The 15695-nt window shown below is 34.4% G+C and overlaps 1 long non-coding RNA gene across 1 annotated transcript in view; it reads right to left on the bottom strand.

Moving 5' to 3' along the window:
- LOC122213531 overlaps positions 1-15695 on the bottom strand; it is a 53678-nt gene that overhangs the window by 16793 nt on the left and 21190 nt on the right. The window contains exon 4 of the long non-coding RNA XR_006199567.1: positions 10370-10483. This is a non-coding gene — a long non-coding RNA (uncharacterized LOC122213531). The remainder of the gene's footprint in view (positions 1-10369; positions 10484-15695) is intronic.

Here is a 15695-nt window from a genome sequence, read left to right as displayed (position 1 = left end):
TTGATGGACATTTAGGCTCTTTCCATAATTTGGCTATTGTTGAGAGTGCTGATATAAACATTGGGGTACAAGTGCCCTATGCATCAGTACTCCTGTAAGGAGGGGACACTTTCTTAAGGGGCTAGATAGAAAGTATAAACAAAGCATAGGTCCATACATTATATTGAGAGTTTTGTTTAAGAGAATGGCATTATGTTACCAGTGAGCTGTTGTTCTATCCAAAAATGGCACCAACTGTTAGCCTTTGGATAGACATACCTTCTGAGGTGCACTGGTTTTGATCTTTCTTTTAACCAGTGAATATTTTCCCCATTTTCAGAGTCATTTCTGTTTCCGTGGAACAAAGAATAATTTAGCCCCTATAAATTGTGACTCCAGCCTTTTTGCATTTGAACCAACTCTGCTAACTGGTACAGCCAGGGCAGTAAAATAAAGACAATCCTTGAAAGTTGTGGTAAGAAATTCTAGTGATCCTATACAGTTGGGTTGTCCATTCAGTCTGTACAGAAAAGGCAAGGAGACAAAACAGTGTTGAAAAAAGCCTAAAGCAAGTAATTAGTAGCAGGGGAAGGCAATGGCACATTTAGATTATTACACTTCACTTTGTATTGGTATCAGCTTCTGAATATTTCAGCAGCATTCATTTACATACCCACTGAGGATTGCTGAGCAGAAATTACCCTTTGTTCTCAGGCGTAGAATTCCACGGGGCTACAAGTTATATCTAGACTTTGGCCCCTTCAAATAGAAAGAGCCTTGTGATGATATGTTGAACGATATGTAATCTTCACTTTTGTTAAGTAAAACCACAGGATTTTCCTACAGAATCATTTGTAAGTGTCCACATCATGAGAATCAAAAAAAAAAGTCTATTGTGAAGATGCTATTTGATGCGAATATTTTAAAAGTAGTAGTTAAATGTGATTTGTGGCACCTGTACTTCAATATTTGTCACACCCATCGCTTCTAGTACTACCACTCAAGCTCAGAGAAGGTAAATGTCCTTCCCAAGGTCACACAGTTAGTCGTTGAGGAACAGCAAAACCGAGTCTGCCAGTGCCCACTGCATCTCACTACTCAGGCCTGGTCAGACAGTGGCTTGGGAAGGGCTAACAAATGGAGTCCAGGTGTCTGAGTCACGTTGTTCTTAGGTGGCTAAGTGGGTAGTAAATGCAAAGTATGTGATCTACTGTTAATAACCATCTAGACTTTGCATTTGGTTATTTGGATAGAAGAAAACACTAGAAAGCAAATTTTAACTTCATACACAAATACTAAATAAAACTGCGTTGATAAAGAATGAATAGAGAGGGAAAGTATTCCCCCAGAGAACTTTCTAAATCACTAAAGTGTCTTTTTCAAGCCATATTCTTACCTCTTTCGACCCTTGCTCCACAGTCTCCTCAAAGACCCTCTGCCAGTCAATTTCAGATGTATTATAAACATACTCTTGTGAACAAGAGCAATAATTCTCCTCGATGTGGGGCCCTGCTGCTGATGACAATCAGCCCCAGGTAGCCTTTCACTTACCAATTGCTGTTGGCTCCAAAATAAGTTTTGAAAAAAGTGAATCGGAGCTTAGGATCCAAATGATAAGTAAAATGAAGGAATGCTTGTGTTTTCACAGCTTGTGTTTTGGAGGTGGTCAGAAGTCACTGAGCTGACCCACCCCCGAGAGCCCTCATCATTGCATTCATCTATTAACAACCATTCCTGCTTGAGTTCATGCTGCTGACCTTTCCTCTGGAGTCATGTTTGAAGATTAGCCTTGTAGTCAGGCTAATGGCAATTCCTCCAAAATAAACTACAATCTGTATTTCCTTGTTATTCTGCTTTAAGGTTTTGGCTAGTTTATTAGAAGTTTTGACATCTGGAAGAGGGCATACCTTAAACTTCACATTGGAAGCACCTATTAAATGAATACAATAGGGGCATTATGAATTTTTAGAGAAACTGTGAATTGGAAAGAGGATTTTCCCCTGGATGAAGCATATTGTAGTTGTTGATGTACTTAGCTGGTCACTAGTAATCAAGGATAAAAAAGACTTTAGTCTGACACCAGAATTAAGTTAAAAAATCTAAAGCTATCTAGTATTAGGCCAGAATAGCTAGAATTTACTCAAGAAATTTTGGTGAATCTCTACTCAGTGCAATCAACCATTACCACAAGCAGTGGACTAGATGCTAGACTATGCTAGATTCTTCCTGCATTTCAAAAATTTTCATTCCTATTGGTAGAAACTACAAGGGAACACCAAATGAATTAGATATGTAACAAAGAACTCAGAGAAGAAAAAACATTTTGGCTGGGTTCGTAAGGTAAGTTTCATAGGGGGGTGGCATAAGATGGAACTTAACTTTCAATGAGTGGAAATTTTCATTTTAAAATACTTAGCAAACATTTCTATTTTGCATGCTCAATATGTTCACAGGTACATACTGGATACTGTGCATGACCACAAAGTAAGATACTGAAGTTTAGGAAACACTGCTTTGAAAACAGATTTACAGAAGAATTCCTAAATGTGATAGGTGGATTTAGTGAAAGTGTCAAAGTAAAATGTTATTTGTGCTGAGTCTTGAAAGGTTGGTAGGCTGTTAGCAAGTGGGCAAGAATGCAAAATCATTTTAAGCCATCTTGACATCAAATATAATAGACTAAGTTCGTGAACTAAATATATGCCCAGGAGAAACTTAGATATTATATAATCCATTCACTAGAGGGAAAAATGTTAAAGTCATCTCTTACTTTCATAGGCTTTCTTTGAAGGAGATTTCATAAGTTCCCACCCACCTATTCCCATATTTCTCCAGAATAGAAGCATATATGTTCTTTGTTGGAACACATTTTAGTTACATATCTAAAATTGAATTATCCATTTCCCTTTTTGATTGATTACTTGTGCTAGTAAGTAGTAAAGGTGGGGAATAAAGGATCACCTCCATAGAAGCTTTTATTTTTGTTTGAAATACAATCTGGGCTTTTCTGTAATAGAATGAATGGGCTAGAAATCGTATCCTTCTAGAGGCCACCGTTAACACGAGTCTGTATATCCAGAGCTCCTGCTGACTGATAGCAGTTGGAGAGTGGCTACATACAGGGGGAAAAGTCAGTTTGTATTAAATTTTAACTGGATATAATACATGAAGCAAGCCCACAAATAGATTCAAACTTTTGAGCACTTTTTCAAAGATCAAAACGTACCGTAACTACCTGGATTTGAATGTGAGGAACATTTGGAATATATGTTTTTGTACTAACCAACAACCCCCAAAGTGTATGTGCTTATATAAATGTGTTCATATAGAGTAGCACAAGGATACTTATCCTTGTCATATATTCAGGTGAGGCAAACAGCTTTTTGCTGTTGACTGTCAGAGTGTTTTATTGAAAGCTTGTACTCTACTAAAGAAAGCAAGGTCAATGCTGGGGTAAATTTCTGGCATATTGTTTAAACTTCTAAAAGGGGGAATGCCATTTAGAATAATGTGGTTTTTATTAAATAAATCTGTCTAATAATATTAAGGTGCTATTTCAATGTTAAGAACAGACAAAGCCAATCTTAGGTACTAAGAGATGGGGGCAGGAGGTTGAGGTCATGATGGGGAAGGAATTGGGCACTGGTTAAGGCTAACACTGAGCACAGGAAAAAAATGAAAAAGAAAAGTTCCCTGTATTTCTGTATTGGAGGATGGTTTATTATTTTTTTAATTCCCCCTGCTTTACTGAGTTTTCAACAAAGTGAGGTATATAATTTGAAAATATTTCTAATATGGAATGGAAACAGTTTTGTAGATTTTCTCTGGACAGATATGAAAAGAAGACCTTTGTTTTTAATAATTTAGTGAAGATTGGTAATAAAAGTTATAAAAGGTAAAAACAAGGGATATTGTTATTGTAATTTAGTATGTCATGAAATTCTAATGTAGATTTTGAAATGGTAAGTTTATATCAGTATTTTCTTAAATTATCATAAGCTAGTGAACAGATTATCTTTTTAATTGATCTAAAATTCACAACCATGGAGAAACCCACTAAAGCCTAGAATTTTATGTATTTACCTTTTTTGGTAAAATTCTTTATCCCAAGAGAAAACATTTGAAATCTTATTAATATTATCCCACAGCACCTTTTTCTATTCAGTAGCTCTAAATTAAGAATAGTTGCATAATTTAGCTTTAAATACACAATTAATAACTGCTCTCTTCTACAAAAAAATGTTTTAGGTGTGTTTAATTGAAACCAGATCTCTGACAAATATTTAGAGGCTTGCAAACTGAAATTATATGAGATTGATATTTACATCCCACCATACATTGAAGTCCTTGTAAGAGAACAGTGATTAACCCATTTGATGTTTGTTATCAATACGGTTTTTGGTAGCCAAAGGGAATATGTTTGCTTTTCTGAGGCTAATTAGACACCAAAGACCAGGGACACCTGGTAAGACAGAAGTCTCATAATACCTAAAGTAAAAAAAAAAACAACAAAAATAGTGAGAGTCTTTATTCCTGGCAAAGGGGTATAGCTGATTCAAAATGTGTTATGGAATGATGAAATAACACACATGAGGAGTTTAGACATTGAAAAGCAGTATGTTCTTCTTAGAACCCTTTGTCCATTTTCTATTAGTAAATTGACCTTGGAGGGAGGGAGGAAGGAAAAAAGGAATAAAGAAAGGAAGAAAAGAAATTCATTGATTGACATAGAATTTCGTGTATTGAAGGTTTATAATTTTTGAAAGTCTTTGAAAACATCTTGGGATATTCTGGGGAAGGCAATCATGTGATTAAACCTTGCAGAGATGGGATTCATTGGTAAATCGCCATATAACTATAACTGACTTGATCTTTATTGTCCCATGTTTTCCCCATTTAATTTCTATAGCTTTCTCACCATTCCTTATGGTACCTCAATTCTTCAGAGCTAATAAAGAAAAATTATATTTTTATTCTCTTTTAAATCCTGACATAATTTTTTTTTTCTTTTTGTGTTACTCCTCTCCCCAAACACACCCTGAAATGGTCCATTACATGGTTGGTGCACCACTTTACAGGTAACTCATCTCTGGGTCTTTGCAGCCTGCTAGACATGTTACAGTAATAATGTTTTCCATTAGAATATTTAAAATTTTTTTTCATTAATTAATTTTTAAATTAGTTAGCATATTAGTGCAACAATGACTTTGGGAGTAGATTCCTTAATGTCCCTTACCCATTTTGCCCATCCCCCCTTCCACAAACCCTCCAGCAACCCTTTGTTTGTTCTCTATATTTAAGAGTCTGTTTTGTCCGCCTCCCAAAAAAATAATATATTTTGCTCCCCTTCCCTTATGTTCATCGTTTTGTATCTTAAATTCCTCATATGAATGAAGTCATATGATAATTATCTTTCTCTCTAATTTCTCTTAGTATAATACCCTCCAGCTCCATCCACATAGTTGCAAATGGCAAGATTTCATTCTTTTTCATTGCCAAGTAATAGTCCATTGTATATATATACCACATCTTTATCCAGTCATCCATTGATGGACATTTGGGCTCTTTCCATACTTTGGCTATTGTCGATAGTGCTGCTATAAACATTGGGGTGCATGTGTCCCTTTGAAACAGCACACCTGTATCCCTTGGATAAATGCCTAGTAGTGCAATTGCTGGGTCGTAGAGTAGTTCTATTTTTAGTTTTTTGAGGAACCTCTATACTGTTTTCCAGAGTGGCCGCACCCATTTGCATTCCTGCCAGCAATGCGAGAAATCCTCTTTCCCCGCATCCTTACCAACATCTGTCGTTGTCTGAGTTGTTAATGTTAGCCATTCTGACAGGTGTAAGGTGGTATCTGATTGTGGTTTTGATTTGTAGTTCCCTGATGATGAGTGATGTTGAGCACTTTTTCATGTGTCAGTTGGCCATCTGGATGTCTTCTTTGGAGAAGTGTCTATTGATGTCTTTTGCCCATTTCTTGACTGGATTATTTGTTTTATGGGTGTTGAGTTTGATAAGTTCTTTATAGATTTTGGATACTAACCCTTTATCTGATATGTCATTTGCAGATATCTTCTCCCATTCTGTTGGTTGCCTTTTATTTTGCTGATTGTTTCCTGCTCTGTGCAGAAGCTTTTTATTTTGATGAGGTCCCAGTAGTTCATTTTTGCTTTTGTTGTCCTTGCCTCTGGAGACGTATTAAGAAGTTGCTGCAGGCAAGATCAAAGAGGTTTTTGCCTGCTTTCTCCTCGAGGATTTTGATGGCTTCCTGTCTTATGTTTAGGTCTTTCATCCATTTTGAGTTTATTTTTGTGTCTGGTGTAAGAAAGTGGTCCAGGTTCATTCTTCTGCATGTCATTGTCCAGTTTTCTCAGCACCACTTGCTGAAGAGACTGTCTTTATTCCATTGGATATTCTTTCCTGCTTTGTCAAAGACTGGTTGGCCATACGTTTGTGGGTCCATTTCTGGGTTCTCTATTCTGATCCATTGATCTGAGTGTCTGTTCTTGTGCCAGTACCATAGTGTCTTGATGATTACAGCTTTGTAGTATAGCTTGAAGTCTGGGATTGTGGTGCCTCCTGCTTTGGTTTCTTTTTCAAGATTGCTTTTGCTATTCGGGGTCTTTTCTGGTTCCATACAAATTTTAGGATTATTTATTCTAGCTCTGTGAAGAATGCTGGTGTTATTTTGATAGGTATTGCATTGAATATGTAGATTGCTTTGGTTGGTATTGACATTTTTAACAATCTTTGTTCTTCCTATCCAGGAGCATGGAATGTTTTTCCATTTTTTTGTGTCTTCTTCAATTTCTTTCATAAGCTTTCTCTAGTTTTCAGTGTATAGATTTTTCACATCGTTGGTTAGATTTATTCCTAGGTATTTTATGGTTTTTTGTGCAACTGTAAATGGGATTGATTCCTTGATTTCTCTTTCTGTCGCTTCATTGTTGGTGTATAGGAATGCAACTGATTTCTGTGCATTGATTTTACATAGTACTTTTATGTGTTTAAGTGAATAGATAACTGAGTGAGAGTATTTATAACTCTCTAGATAAGAGATGCTTATTGGAATGTTAAAAAACATTTGGTTATTAAAAATTAAAAAAAATCTTTGAATGAAACTCATAGATTATGTAGAAACAGTGGTTTTGACTTTTTAAATAGCATTACCACTCCCACACCTTCTCCCCACCCCCGCTCTTTTTGAAGGAAATTAGGGGAAGCTCAAAGTAGAAAACAAATTGATGTTGTTGAAATGGGGCAGAGGCCTGGATGTTTCCCTGTGCTGCTTTTGGTTACCTCTCTCAGAGGCCTTTGAGTTATGCCATAGACTCCTAAGTTTCTAAGAATGAAAGTTTAAAAATCCCTGATTTTGATTATAGTCACCTTTTACAGATGAGGTAAGTGAGGCTTGGGGTTTGTAAATGGCTCACTTTCAAGTTAATATAGCTTATTAGTCTTCAGCAAATTTTAAAAACCAAGGATTTTTTGTCCATAGTACAGTCACTCAGTGCCATGGCTCTCTCAAAGCCCCAGATGGCTGAGTCCTTACTGGGCAAAATGAAAACATATTTTACTCTTTAATTGCCAGGTGATCCCAATGTCTCACTTTAGAGACATGTCTTCTGACATATTCTTACAGCTAAATGCCACTTTCTCCCAATCTGTCATCATGGCCCATATGAAAGGAAAAATAATTTTAAACTTCCTTATTTGCTTGTCATTTGAGTAAGACTTTCCATGTGCAAACTAATTAAGACCAAGTCAATACACTGTTAAAAATATGTTGAGTGTGGAGCTTACCAGTGATAGAGGATGACACTAGCATCTAGGAAAGGGATGGACATTCAGATGATAGCTTGTATCTATCCAGCACTTCATGCTGTGCAAAAATGCCTGCAGAAACACACTAATAGGACTCAAAAGATTCTGGTCAAGGGAGCAGAAGCTTCCAAAGATTGTGAGAGTTAATATAGGTAGCAAATCAGAGCCAAGATTTGAATTGGGCTTAGATTTGGTTGAACTCAATTATCATGCCCTTTTAAAAGGCTTTAACAATTGATATGTCATTTTTGATTGCTCATTGCTAATTGTATAAGTGATTGGAGATAAGGTAAAATACTAGTTATATAGTACAGGTCAATATGATAGGCTTAGAGAAGAACCTAAATTTTATAATACTCCGAAAGTGTTTTTGAATGCAAAGAAACTGTTGAATTTTCTCTATTCTTGATATGCACTGATATGATTGTTTTATAATAGGTTTCTCTTCTTTGGCCCTTGATGATCATACAACTTAATGGATTACACAACAGTCTCATGGCCAGGAAAAATATGAAGGCCACTAATAGCTATTTCATGCATTTAATATTAAGTGAAATATTTAATTATATGATGAGTTTTTGATTATTAGAATTTCTGAAGTTGGAGAAAAACAAAGCAATACTAATAGGACCACTGAACCATTAAATACATCATATTTGAATAAGCCTTAGTCTTGGATTGTGAATAAGGTTAAGGATTGTGGCATTATATCTATAAGTTACTAGCCTCTGTATGGTCATAAAAATTTGGCTGAATACTGCTTTTTAAATAGAACAAAGTGACATGAGGAAAAAAAATGTGTACTATCATCTGCTCTTCGCTTAATAGGATCCTCTGGTGTGCAAATCCGACAGTGGAATGATGCAATGGGGCATATGGACAATGAATCAGGTAATAAATTGAGTGTAACACTAATTATATTCACTATGAACTGAAATATATACATTTGATGACCGTGATGGCACACCAATGTTCAAAGCCCAAGGTGAAAAATGCATTTCAACTTCTCTCTTTATAAAAACTCAACAGCCTGCTACAGTCTGTGTCTGGCATCAAATTCTATATATCTACCTGTGTTTTCAGTGTGGAAACCCACTTCCTAAAGGAAAGGTCATTACCATTATTAAGTTTTATAAGAAAATCAGTACGTACTAGTATCTATTTAATAATGGAGACATCATGAATGTCAGACTTAACACAAGTTGCAGAGTGCTAATAACTCCTAAAGTGTATCCTTGTCTCAAGTAGAAGTCAGTATTGGAAATTTTATATTACCTGCTCTGCCTGAAAGCATTAAAAAGTATTTCTGTAATAGCTAGGCAAAAAAAAAAAAAAAGTGACTTTTTTACAACTTTGCCTAATTTCTGGTTCAATTTCAAAGCTGATAATAGTCAAGTCATATGGCATTGGCTTAAATTAAGCAAAGGGATTATTTTAACTACAAACATTTTGTATTGCCTTCAGGATGAAATAAAGCATTTATGTGTGTCTGTTTGCAACTTTGTAAGGCATATGTGTTCTATATACATCATTAGCTATATCAAAAATGTTTTTTCCATAGTTCTTTTAGTTTTGGAATTGCATGGATATAAAATATGCATTTATTCAGAAACTAAACAAAAAACTTTAGTAATTTCTGCATTACAATGACCCTAATTCAAGTCCAGTGATAGATTGAAAGAGGTTGTTTCTTTTTCTATTATATATTTAAATTAAAAATAGGAAGATGTAGTTTCTACTAATGAGTTTTGTAGGGCTGTTTTAATATGATGTCCCTTAGGAGATTTCTTCACTCGGTATGAAGGCTCCTAAGAGGTGCTTGTGCACCTGATTAATTCATAAATGGCGCTGAGGGCTGCACATTTGCCCAATCCTAGTTAAATCATAGTAGGCGGCTATTCCTCTGTAGGATGCACTGCAAATTGTGATGCTCTTATTATACACCTAATTACAGCATTCTACACCAGTCTTATTCTTTTCATAAATTCTTACAAATGTGACGTCCATTTTAGAAGTTAGAGATCGAGGTTCATTAAAATGACTTCAATCCATATGAGTGAGATAGAACGGTGACTTGTCATTCAATAGAAAAATGCTCTGAAATTCTAATAATATATATTAAAATATGGAGAAATTAAAACATAATGATTTACAGAATTAATTTTGTGTTAAGAATAATAAGCAAGTAGTTACTATGTGAATATAAGATGAACAAATGAAAAACATTAGAAACTATAGATGTAGTAGTTTTGGGGTGAGTAACCAGTTTAAAATTTTTCATGTTCTAGAGCATAACACTTAATCCTTCTGTACCCCTGTACCTTGTGCAGGGTGGTAATCCAACCTATCTTATGTAGAATATGAGAATTAATTATATATATATACATATATAAATATGTGTATATATATATATGTGTATATATGTGTATATATATATATGTATATATATATACATATATATATATATACAGTGCCTGACAAACAGTAAGTTTGATACAAGCTCTTACATAGAGCTTTTTTGCTCAAGCTCTACCCAGTATAACTCACTTAAGTAATACGTACTGTTTTCCACTATTTTGTTTCAGCACAAACTAGTATTTCCCCTGCTGCTTCCCTCCTATCCTTTGACATTGCATCTTTTTCATGTTATTCTAGATGGGAGGAGAGGAGTTTCCCCTTTAAAATTAGAGACAAGATAGATTAGAGTTTCATCAAACACAAATTTGGACAAATAATACATATTGTTTCCTAGCTTTATAGCTGAAAAAAAATCGGCCCAGCATATAAATAACATGTAATTCAAACTATTTGACTTCAAATATGCCTTGTATAATTTCTCCCATTATATGAAGCAGCAGATACTGTGCTTATTGCTGTATTTAAATGTTTAATTATCTTCTGAATCTCATCATTGTTTCTGGACATACACAAGTAGTAACCATGTTACTTATGTTGGGAGCATTGTACTGAGCTAAATCCATCATTTAACTCAGTCAGCTAAGAAATCAGGTCTATTATTACTGTTTATCTGCTTCTGTGATGTAGATACTAGGTCCAGGAACTTTCTGAACATTTATCTAAACCTGAGACTGCTCCTTCAGTATGGTCCTTTCCTTTTATTCAGGACCTCAAGGATGTCAAGTATATTAAATAAAGGAAAGGAATATGAGTATTATTAATGTTTTAAAGGAAACACAAAGAAAAATGAAGCTCAGAGAAGTTAATAGGCTTATCACAAATTTGACAACTAGTTAATGGTGTGGGTAGAACACATGGCTTGTGATTCATAGTCATTTTTCTCTCCATTCTGCATTTTATCACAAAGCACAAGAGACAGGAAAAAAGGAACTATGAAAATTTAGCAAATATATAAATGTGAAAACATATTGTGAATTCAGTCTAACACTTTTTTCTCTTTTAATTCACCAATCACATAGTTGCCCAGAATTTGAAGCTCTTTTATGACCTTTCAATATGACACAGCTCAATTGTTTCCAATCAGGTAAAACAAACAAACAAACAAACAAAATACAACCCTCCCACCCAAAACAAAAACATAAACCCTTAGATGTACAGTGCTGACTTACATGATCTAATATATAACAGAAAATGTTTTTTTTTTCCTGATAAAGATGTTCTAAGTTTTAGTAATACAGTCTTTCACTTATAAAATTATCCAGTTTATAAAGCACACTTATCACCTTTTTAGAATGCTTTGGATGTGTGCCATTTGGCCATCTTTGTTTTCTTTACATTTTAGACCAAAGTGTAGAGAAACTCAATCACTTAGTAAAGCTGTTCTGACCCTAGTCAAAATAAGGTAAAGAATTAAGTGGTTACATGTGTTGGTAGGGTAAAATTTCCATTAAGATTGAATCAGCAGGATGATGCGCTAATCTCTTATTGGAAGAAAAAAGTACATTGTATTTAGAATAAACAGCATACTTGAGATCCTGGTCCCTTAATATTGGTGGTTCACTATATATATGGTGGCAGTGGTAGTCATATTGGTGAGGAGAAAGATTGAAGATGAATCCTACTACACCTTATAAAAGGGAAAAGAGAAGTTGCTTCTGTTGATGTTTTTTCCATACCATTAACTAGTTATAATAGAATGATATCTTGTTCTATGTTAGCTTGTTATCTACCATTAGCCAGAGAAGTGGAGAATGTTTAGATTCAGCATAAATAGAATTGTAAAATGTTTAACTTATCAAGTGAATCTGAACAAATACAATTATTAATAAAAATCACTTATTTAATTCTCACAATGATTAAAGTAGTAGGCTATACTAGAAATCAGTCAAACATCGTACAGTAAGGTGATCATAATTTTTATAAATATTACTTCTGAATTGTATCCCTAACAGTCATAGTGACTTTATAAAGACTTTAGGGTATGATCCCTTTAGATTTTAACTATGTTTGTGAATGAGTAACCCATACCACTTCTAATTAGAGTCCTTTCGTTTTAGTGGGCAATGGATAGTAGGGGTGATTGAGATTCTAATAAGTTGCCAAAGCATGTATTTTTTTTTTTTTAAGTCTCCCAAGCTATATAGGGATCATCTTTAAAGCTGGAATAAAAACATGCTTAAAAATTTTCTTTGGGATATCATAAAACTTCTGTTGGATCTGGGATTTTTCCCCCAAATAAAAGCAGTCATTCTATTAGTATTTGAATATATGAATTAAATATCATATACCAGTAATTACCTTTGCCTGTTTCTTTTACTATTTAACATTTATTTTTTACTTTTAAATTGGCCATAGGTAGCCATACAGCATCTCTTAGATCCAATACAGTACATGGGAGGTTATATTAAATTTTCTAGGCCTCTCAGTTGGCGAGGAAGGACCAAGAAGTAGCTGAGCACTGGGCAATGAACCTGAAGGGGTTTCACATTGAGACCTAAACATAATTCATGACCCTGGTTACTGGAGTTCATTGATGTAATAATATTGGATGCCACAAATGAATGCTTCTAAGGGAATTGTGTAAGTTACAGGAAGTTGGAGGATAGTGATGGACAAGTTTAGCCCCACCAACCTCCCTGAATTTCTCTTGCTCATAGAGAGAGATAGGATGAAACATGGGAAGTCAATATAATCTTGAAATGTCAAATTTAAGCTGAAAGTGGCTGAGTGTACCTAAAAATGACAGGATTATGCAAAAATGGAGGGTCATGAGCTAACTTAGCTTTATAGAGAAATACAGAATACTATAATTTTGCACATCTGAGGCTGTGATTATAAAATCATACCTTGCCTCTGATATAAAAATTTAAAGATATTCTAAATAATTCTTTAATTCTCAGAGTGTCTCGGCTTAAGTTTTGGATTCAGTGTAGAAGAATATTATACTGTCTGAACCTGTTATTTGTCCTAGAAAATTAAAACAGGTAAATTGTTTTTTGTTTATTGTCCAGCTCTAGGTTTTTAATCTTTAAACAATACTTATTATGAATAAATGAAGAGACAAAGATTCATGGGGTGCCTGGGTGGCTCAGTCAGTTGAGGGTCTGACTTCGGCTCAGGTCATGGTCTCACGGTTGATGAGTTCAAGCCCTGTGTCCGGCTCTGTGCTGACAGCTCAGAGCCTGGAGCCTGCTTCAAATTCTCTCTCTCTCTCTCTCTCTCTCTCTCTCTCTCTCTGTCTCTCTCTGTCTCTCTCTGTCTCTCTGCCCTTCCCCCTGCTCATGCTCTGACTCTATCTCAAAAATAAAATAAGCATTCATTTGTGGCACTGCATCAATGACCTTCAGTAACCAGAGTCATGAATTATCTTTAAGTCTCAATCCGAAACCCCTTCAGGTTCATTGCCCCAGTGCTCAGCTACTTCTTGGTCCTTCTTCACCATTTGAGAGGCTTTTTAAAAAGAGACAAAGATTCAGATAAAGCATTTCAATCTGAAATCACACAAATTATTTATAGCAAGGGCCTATGAACCTTGAATTTAGCAGAATGTATGGCAATAATGAGCTGGGAATAAATGTTACGATTTTCCTTATTATTATTACTTCCCACTCTTCACCAATTTAGGAGGGAAACACCAAATTGAAGGAAGCCTCTTTTGTCTCACCCATATCCCCCTTCATGATAATGTTGTAGAAAGAGTTGGAAGCAGCTTTGGGAGCATAACTTAAACTTGCTAAATGATCTCCTCTTCTGGAGGATCTGATTGCTTTGTTGACTGCTGATCTGAAAGCCACAGCATAATCCCTTTGCAGTAGTGGTGAGGGAGGGAAGGGACAGTTCATGGACACACACATTGTGTAAGTCCTAAGGTGCCCGAATTTATCCCTTGATAAAGCCAATCCATTGCTTCTATTTACAATCATGGTTAAAACTGTTAATATTAAACACAGGAAGATTATAGTAATATCTCCATTCCTTCCTAAAACAACTAAGTTTCTATCCATTCCTGTTGGTATTTGTACAATTATATCTGTGACAATTTAACACCCAAAATATGATCTAATAGTTCTATTCAATTTTAGACTGAATACTACCATACCAGTCTACTATATTAAAAATATTTGCATATGGCATTCTCCTATTCTGAAAATTTATGAATTTTAATAAAGTTAGATTTTATAGCCCATAGTTATAATTATTCATAATCCAGAAATATTATTTAAAGGTGACTGAAATTACGTGAAAACACTTAACAGAAGAGTTATATCTTTCACTTTCCCATTAGTTTTTATATGTTGATTATTAATTTCACCATAATAAATAAAGGAATACTTAATTGAGATAAAAACTATACTTAATTTTGAAAATATGTTTGTAAATTAGCATTGTACAAATATGTCCTCATGATAACCTACAATTTGTCAAAAACCTACCAACCTGTGAAATAATATGTACTTTGATCTCACATTATAACTATTAAGTATTTGTTTTTCTAAGGGAAAACAATAAATAAATAAATAAATAAATAAATAAATAAATAAATAAAAGAATACTACATAATTCTAATAAATAGTGATAATAACAATGCTGTAAGTCAATAAAGTACATCAGGTTCTATGTAACAAGAAAATAATAATTTTATACATTAAGATATATAAAATGAAAAATACAGTTTTAGGTATTTATTTTAGAGCATTTCATAAATTGGATGATTCTAGCAATTTCTCACTGTCCTCCTTCTATTTACCAATAATTTACCAGCTGTTCTTTTAAGTTTTATTTGCTTTCTCAATTCATTTAAAGATAGCTTTATTGCTGGGTATATACAAGTCAACAAGAGGCATTAACTGTCCTGAAGAGTTTCACAATTAGTTAGAAAGATTGTTAGTTCATTTATATTTGCTCCAAATTGTACCCCAGATAATTTAAGGCCATCATGAGAACTTATATTGTAACAGTAAAACATGAATAAAAAACAAGTGAGAAAGAATAAGGAAGGGGAGAATAAACAAGAGTAGGGAAGTAAAATGTAATTAGAAATAAGATTCATGCCTTATATTCAGTGAAATTACGTTCAATGAAATCTTAAATATTTTAGGTTGGATATCTGTAAACAGATAAAATACAATGTGTGATTAAGCATTAATAAAAACTGTAAAGTAGAGCTGTAAGAGAAAAGTTGCATTGCATAACTAGCCATATTTTTGAGGTTTTAACTAAATCAGAGATTTTTGGGAAGAAGTGGTACACTTAGGAAGGAACAAGAAGAAGAGTAGACACATGGAGAACAGGGTGGAATAATCCATGCAGACATGAAATATCATGGTGTAGAGTAGTGTAGTGTGGTTGGGAAATCAAATGTTGCATCATAAAGTAGAAGGAAGGACAGGTGGGGTCATCAGTGAGCATGAAACTGACCAGATCTACAATGTGTAGCTTTTCGTGTTAGAAAAGTATAGATAGAGAAGAA

This window comes from Panthera leo, chromosome A2 (assembly GCF_018350215.1).
Source record: "Panthera leo isolate Ple1 chromosome A2, P.leo_Ple1_pat1.1, whole genome shotgun sequence".
NCBI classification, from domain to species: domain Eukaryota; kingdom Metazoa; phylum Chordata; class Mammalia; order Carnivora; family Felidae; genus Panthera; species Panthera leo.
The sequence above is the reverse complement of the archived record's forward strand: the minus strand, read 5'-3'. Positions and strand labels throughout refer to the sequence as shown.